This window comes from Panthera onca, chromosome C2 (genome assembly GCF_046562875.1).
Source record: "Panthera onca isolate mPanOnc1 chromosome C2, mPanOnc1 haplotype 2, whole genome shotgun sequence".
NCBI lineage: Eukaryota > Metazoa > Chordata > Mammalia > Carnivora > Felidae > Panthera > Panthera onca.
The window spans coordinates 116,374,593-116,382,799 of NC_138347.1; positions in this window are offsets into that span (position 1 = coordinate 116,374,593).

Consider the following 8,207-nt stretch of genomic DNA (forward strand, 5'->3'; position numbering starts at 1 on the left):
ATTTCTATTGCTAAATCTGATTAGCCTAGTCAATAGATTATAAATATTTAATAGAATATAACATACGAAGTTATGTAAGTCACTCTCATACTACCTCAAAGTAAAAAGTAAAATTGTGTTGAAAACTTATCAACTGGTACTATAAAAAAGGATGAGAAAAAAAAAGAAGATACAATTTTCCTGACTGGTATACTTTGGACATTTCATGAAAAGCCTCTGAATTACAATTTAATTTAAATTTAAAAGGTTTTTAAACATATATACAAATAAATTCAAGCACTGTTCATCACTGTGATGATGTAGCAGTAGCAGTGTTCCTCATTCTCAATGGTGAGTCGAGTGGGTTGGGCCACATGATATAAAGCAGAATATGATTTGTGGAGGATGCCGGGTAGTTGGTGCAGGATGACATCTAATCTGCACCAATGCCCCAGGTCAGCCCTCTTAGAGGTAAAGACCTTTGCTCCCCAAGTACACAAAAAGATTTGGACTGAGTGGAAAACTCTGTTGGGTAAACAGAAAAACACCAAAAGACCAAACAGTGGAAAGTACAAACAATGGATGTAATTTAATTCTTTCAATACATAACCCCAAATTCTAACATGTGAATTTTTGCAGTAATCATAAAATGGTTGAGGTAAAAGTGTACTCACTGATGTGGATTCATAGTGTGATGTCTCAATCAGTTTGTTTTTCTATCAAAGAAGAAAGAAATAACCAATTAATTCAAATGTGTCTAAGATTTTAATGGTCATACCAGAATTGAGAACTTCAGTACAATCTCATCAAACTCACCTTTTTACTGGAATGTGCTTGAGTTTAATTAAAAAGAACAGATTCCAACTTTGAAGGTGTAAATTTCAGTTACCAATTTAAATGGGAAATACTCTAAATTTTTAGTTAACCAGGCATAGGATCTTTCCATTTTCTCTTAATAAGTTGACTCGACGTTGCAAGTTTGTATAACTTGTACTAGAGTAATGGGTAGGAAGTTTAAGAGTCCTAATATTATATGACATTCAATTCTAGTTTATAAAATAAAATGGAGAAAAATGATGAAAAGAATAAAGAAAAAACTCTAGGGATATGATTCTCTCAACATGTATGCCATTTGAAAGTCATTATGGATAATAGTTTGCTGGGATGATGATTCTTTATTGACTTAAATTAGTTTTTATCTTTGTAAAAAGTCTACCTTACTAATTCTTTCATTAGCATCTACTGCATGCATGATTAACAACTGTATTCCTATTGTGGATACAGAGGCATGGTGATGGCCCCAAGAAGTCTAGGTCAATGGAATAGAAGCCATGGTTCTGTGTTGGTAAATGAGGTAGAGATATTGTAAATATTTCTACTCAATAAACTCTGAAGTTGTGTATGATTTTGATAGTTAAAAAGATGTGCTTAGATGTCCCCTTTCAATATATTTCTTGGTACAGTACTAGCCTACAGCAAGTGGAAAGGAAAGTGGTAAGTAGAGTTTTCTCCTTGACTTCTTTATTAAATGATAAATGAAGCGTTGATCTTTCCTATGTAGACATGCTTTTGTATGAGATATGCTTGACAATTCTGAAGAATTAATGGAAATCTGTATTCCATAAATCATTAAAACGTTTTCCTAGTTTGAGAGATTGTGACACATGGCAACAATATAGATCTGGTAATGGCGAATCTTACTCATTTAGTGCTTTTCTGGGATTTCACTATTTAGCTCACACTTTCCGTAACAAAGTTCTCAATGGGAAATTACTAATCAATGAGCATAAAGTTTCAAGCAAGCAAGATGAATAAACTCTAGAGATTTGCTATATAACATTGTACCCATAGTCAACAGCAATGATTTGTAAACTTAAAGTTTTATTAAGAGGGTATTTAACATAGTACTGGAAGTCCTAACTATAAGCAATCAGACAACAAAAAGAAATAAAAGCCATCCAAAGTGGCAAGGAAGAAGTCAAATTTTCACTCTTTGCAGACGACATGATACTCTATATAGAAAACACAAAAAACTCCACCCAAAAACTGCTAAAACTGATAAATGAATTCAGTAAAGTCACAGTGTACAAAATCAATTCTATACACCAATAACAAAGGAGCAGAAAGAGAAATTAAAGAATCAATCTTATTTACAGTTGCATCCAAAACAATAAGACTCCCAGGGCTAAACCTAACCAAAGATATACCCTGTACATCTGTACTCTGAAAACTGTAAGAAACTGATGAAAAAATTGAAGATGATACAAGAAATATAAAGACATTCCATGTTCACAGATTGGAAGAACAAATATTGTTTTAATGTCAATGCTACCCAAAGCAATCTACATATTTAATGCAATCCCTATCAAAATACCACTAACATTTTTCAAAGAGCTAGAATGAACAATATTAAAATTTGTATGGAACAATAAAAGACCCTAAATAGTCAAAGCAACCTTGAAAAAGAAAAGCAAAGCGGGAGGCATCACATTTCTGGACTTCAAGTTATACTACAAAGCTGTAGTGATCAAAATAGTATGGTAGGGACACAAAAATAGACATATAGATCAATAGAACATAATAGAAAAACCAGAAATGAGTCCACAACTATATGGTCAGTAAATCTTCAACAAAGCAGGAAAGAATATACAATGAGAAAAAGACAGTCTCTTCAACAAATGGTGTTGGGAAACTATTTGTTGGGAAACCAAATGGTGTTGGGAAACCAAGCTACATGCAAAAAAAAATGAAACTGGACCACTTCCTTACACCATACACAAAAATAAACTCAAAATGGATGAAAGACCTGAATGTGAGACATGAAACCATTAAAATCTTAGAGAAGAACATAGGCAGTAACCTCTTTGACATTGGCCATAGCAACTTCTTTCTAGATACATCCCCAGAGGCAAGGGAAATAAAATCAAAAACAAACTATTGGGACTATATCAAAATAAAAAACTACCTCACAACAAAGGAAACAATCAACAAAACTATAAGACAACCTGTGGGATGTGAGAAGATATTTGCAAATGACATAACTGATAAAGGGTTAGTATCCAAAATATATAAAGAACTTATCAAACTCAACACCCCAAAAATGAATAATCCAATTAAAGAATGGGCAGAAGAGATTAAGCCGGAAGATGGCGGCGTAGGAGGACGCGGGGCTCACAGCGCGTCCTGCCGATCACTTAGATTCCACCTACACCTGCCTAAAGAACCCAGAAAACCGCCAGAGGATTAGCAGAAGGGAGTCTCCAGAGTCAAGCGCAGACTAGAGGCACACGGAAGAGGGTAGGAAGGGCGGCGAGGCGGTGCGCGCTCCACGGACTGGCGGGAGGGAGCCGGGGCGGAGGGGCGGCTCGCCGGCCAAGCAGAGCCCCCAAGTCTGGCTGGCAAAAGCGGAGGGGCCGGACAGACTGTGTTCCGACAGCAAGCGCGACTTAGCGTCTGGGAGGTCATAAGTTAACAGCTCTGCTCGGAAAGCGGGAAGGCTGGAGGACAAAGGGAGGGAGAGCTGCCGAGCCCCCGGACGGCAGAGCTCAGCTTGGCGGGGAACAAAGGCGCTCGCCAGCGCCATCTCCCCCGCCCATCCCCCAGCCAAAATCCCAAAGGGAACCAGTTCCTGCCAGGGAACTTGCTCGCTCCGCGCAAACACCCAACTCTGTGCTTCTGCGGAGCCAAACCTCCGGCAGCGGATCTGACTCCCTCCCGCTGCCACAGGGCTCCTCCTGAAGTGGATCACCTAAGGAGAAGCGAGCTAAGCCTGCCCCTCCAGCCCCCGTGCACCTTGCCTACCCACCCCAGCTAATACACGAGATCCCCAGCAACACAAGCCTGGCAGTGTGCAAATAGCCCAGACGGGACACGCCACCCCACAGTGAATCCCGCCCCTAGGAGAGGGGAAGAGAAGGCACACACCAGTCTGACTGTGGCCCCAGCAGTGGGCTGGGGGCAGACATCGGGTCGGACTGCGGCCCCGCCCACTAACTCCAGTTATACACCACAGCACAGGGGAAGTGCCCTGCAGGTCCTCACCACGCCAGGGACTCTCCAAAATGACCAAACGGAAGAATTCCCCTCAGAAGAATCTCCAGGAAATAACAACAGCTAATGAACTGATCAAAAAGGATTTAAATAATATAACAGAAAGTGAATTTAGAATAATAGTCATAAAATTAATCGCTGGGCTTGAAAACAGTATACAGGACAGCAGAGAATCTCTTGCCACAAAGATCGAGGGACTAAGGAACAGTCACGAGGAGCTGAAAAACGCTTTAAACGAAATGCAAAACAAAATGGAAACCACGATGGCTCGGCTTGAAGAGGCAGAGGAGAGAATAGGTGAACTAGAAGATAAAGTTATGGAGAAAGAGGAAGCTGAAAGAAAGAGAGATAAAAAAATCCAGGAGTATGAGGGGAAAATTAGAGAACTAAGTGATACACTAAAAAAAAATAATATACGCATAATTGGTATCCCAGAAGAGGAAGAGAGAGGGAAAGGTGCTGAAGGGGTACTTGAACAAATTATAGCTGAGAACTTCCCTGAACTGGGGAAGGAAAAAGGCATTGAAATCCAAGAGGCACAGAGAACTCCCTTCAGACGTAACTTGAATCGATCTTCTGCACGACATATCATAGTGAAACTGGCAAAATACAAGGATAAAGAGAAAATTCTGAAAGCAACAAGGGATAAACGTGCCCTCACATATAAAGGGAGACCTATAAGACTCGTGACTGATCTCTCCTTTGAAACTTGGCAGGCCAGAAAGGCTTGGCACGATATCTACGGTGTGCTAAACAGAAAAAATATGCAGCCGAGAATCCTTTATCCAGCAAGTCTGTCATTTAGAATAGAAGGAGAGATAAAGGTCTTCCCAAACAAACAAAAACTGAAGGAATTTGTCACCACGAAACCAGCCCTACAAGAGATCCTAAGGGGGATCCTGTGAGACAAAGTACCAGAGACATCACTACAAGCATAAAACATACAGACATCACAATGACTCTAAACCCATATCTTTCTATAATAACACTGAATGTAAATGGATTAAATGCGCCAACTAAAAGACATAGGGTATCAGAATGGATAAAAAAGCAAGACCCATCTATTTGCTGTCTACAAGAGACTCATTTTAGATCTGAGGACACCTTTAGATTGAGAGTGAGGGGATGGAGAACTATTTATCATGCTCCTGGAAGCCAAAAGAAAGCTGGAGTAGCCATACTTATATCAGACAAACTAGACTTTAAATTAAAGGCTGTAACAAGAGATGAAGAAGGGCATTATATAATAATCACAGGGTCTATCCACCAGGAAGAGCTAACTATTATAAATGTCTATGCGCCAAATACCCGAGCCCCCAGATATATAAAACAATTACTCATAAACATAAGCAACCTCATTGATAAGAATGTGGTCATTGCAGGGGACTTTAACACCCCACTTACAGAAATGGATAGATCATCTAGACACACAGTCAATAAAGAAACAAGGGCCCTGAATGATACATTGGATCAGATGGACTTGACAGATATATTTAGAACTCTGCATCCCAAAGCAACAGAATATACTTTCTTCTCGAGTGCACATGGAACATTCTCCAAGATAGATCATATACTGGGTCACAAAACAGCCCTTCATAAGTTTACAAGAATTGAAATTATACCATGCATACTTTCAGACCACAATGCTATGAAGCGTGAAATCAACCACAGGAAAAAGTCTGGAAAACCTCCAAAAGCATGGAGGTTAAAGAACACCCTACTAACGAATGAGTGGGTCAACCAGGCAATTAGAGAAGAAATTAAAACATATATGGAAACAAACGAAAATGAAAATACAACAATCCAAACGCTCTGGGATGCAGCGAAGGCAGTCCTGAGAGGAAAATACATTGCAATCCAGGCCTATCTCAAGAAACAAGAAAAATCCCAAATACAAAATCTAACAGCACACCTAAAGGAAATAGAAGCAGAACAGCAAAGGCAGCCTAAACCCAGCAGAAGAAGAGAAATAATAAAGATCAGAGCAGAAATAAACAATATAGAATCTAAAAAAACTGTAGAGCAGATCAACGAAACCAAGAGTTGGTTTTTTGAAAAAATAAACAAAATTGACAAACCTCTAGCCAGGCTTCTCAAAAAGAAAAGGGAGATGACCCAAATAGATAAAATCATGAATGAAAATGGAATGATTACAACCAATCCCTCAGAGATACAAACAATTATCAGGGAATACTATGAAAAATTATATGCCAGCAAATTGGACAACCTGGAAGAAATGGACAAATTTCTAAACACCCACACTCTTCCAAAACTCAATCAGGAGGAAATAGAAAGCTTGAACAGACCCATAACCAGCGAAGAAATTGAATCGGTTATCAAAAATCTCCCAACAAATAAGAGTCCAGGACCAGATGGCTTCCCAGGGGAGTTCTACCAGACGTTTAAAGCAGAGATAATACCTATCCTTCTCAAGCTATTCCAAGAAATAGAAAGGGAAGGAAAACTTCCAGACTCATTCTATGAAGCCAATATTACTTTGATTCCTAAACCAGACAGAGACCCAGTAAAAAAAGAGAACTACAGGCCAATATCCCTGATGAATATGGATGCAAAAATTCTTAATAAGATACTAGCAAATCGAATCCAACAGCATATAAAAAGAATTATTCACCATGATCAAGTGGGATTCATTCCTGGGATGCAGGGCTGGTTCAACATTCGCAAATCGATCAACGTGATACATCACATTAACAAAAAAAAAGAGAAGAACCATATGATCCTGTCAATCGATGCAGAAAAGGCCTTTGACAAAATCCAGCACCCTTTCTTAATAAAAACCCTTGAGAAAGTCGGGATAGAAGGAACATACTTAAAGATCATAAAGGCCATTTATGAAAAGCCCACAGCTAACATCATCCTCAACGGGGAAAAACTGAGAGCTTTTTCCCTGAGATCAGGAACACGACAGGGATGCCCACTGTCACCGCTGTTGTTTAATATAGTGCTGGAAGTTCTAGCATCAGCAATCAGACAACAAAAGGAAATCAAAGGCATCAAAATTGGCAAAGATGAAGTCAAGCTTTCGCTTTTTGCAGATGACATGATATTATACATGGAAAATCCGATAGACTCCACCAAAAGTCTGCTAGAACTGATACATGAATTCAGCAAAGTTGCAGGATACAAAATCAATGTGCAGAAATCAGTTGCATTCTTATACACTAACAATGAAGCAACAGAAAGACAAATGAAGAAACTGATCCCATTCACAATTGCACCAGGAAGCATAAAATACCTAGGAATAAATCTAACCAAAGATGTAAAAGATCTGTATGCTGAAAACTATAGAAAGCTTATGCAGGTAATTGAAGAAGATATAAAGAGATGGAAAGACATTCCCTGCTCATGGATTGGAAGAATAAATATTGTCAAAATGTCAATACTACCCAAAGCTATCTACACATTCAATGCAATCCCAATCAAAATTGCACCAGCATTCTTCTCGAAACTAGAACAAGCAATCCTAAAATTCATATGGAACCACAAAAGGCCCCGAATAGCCAAAGTAATTTTGAAGAAGAAGACCAAAGCAGGAGGCATCACAATCCCAGACTTTAGCCTCTACTACAAAGCTGTCATCATCAAGACAGCATGGTATTGGCATAAAAACAGACACATAGACCAATGGAATAGAATAGAAACCCCAGAACTAGACCCACAAACGTATGGCCAACTCATCTTTGACAAAGCAGGAAAGAACATCCAATGGAAAAAAGACAGTCTCTTTAACAAATGGTGCTGGGAGAACTGGACAGCAACATGCAGAAGGTTGAAACTAGACCACTTTCTCACACCATTCACAAAAATAAACTCAAAATGGATAAAGGACCTGAATGTGAGACAGGAAACCATCAAAACCTTAGAGGAGAAAGCAGGAAAAGACCTCTCTGACCTCAGCCGTAGCAATCTCTTACTCGGCACATCCCCAAAGGCAAGGGAATTAAAAGCAAAAGTGAATTACTGGGACCTTATGAAGATAAAAAGCTTCTGCACAGCAAAGGAAACAACCAACAAAACTAAAAGGCAACCAACGGAATGGGAAAAGATATTTGCAAATGACACATCAGACAAAGGGCTAGTATCCAAAATCTATAAAGAGCTCATCAAACTCCACACCCGAAAAACAAATAACCCAGTGAAGAAATGGGCAGAAAACA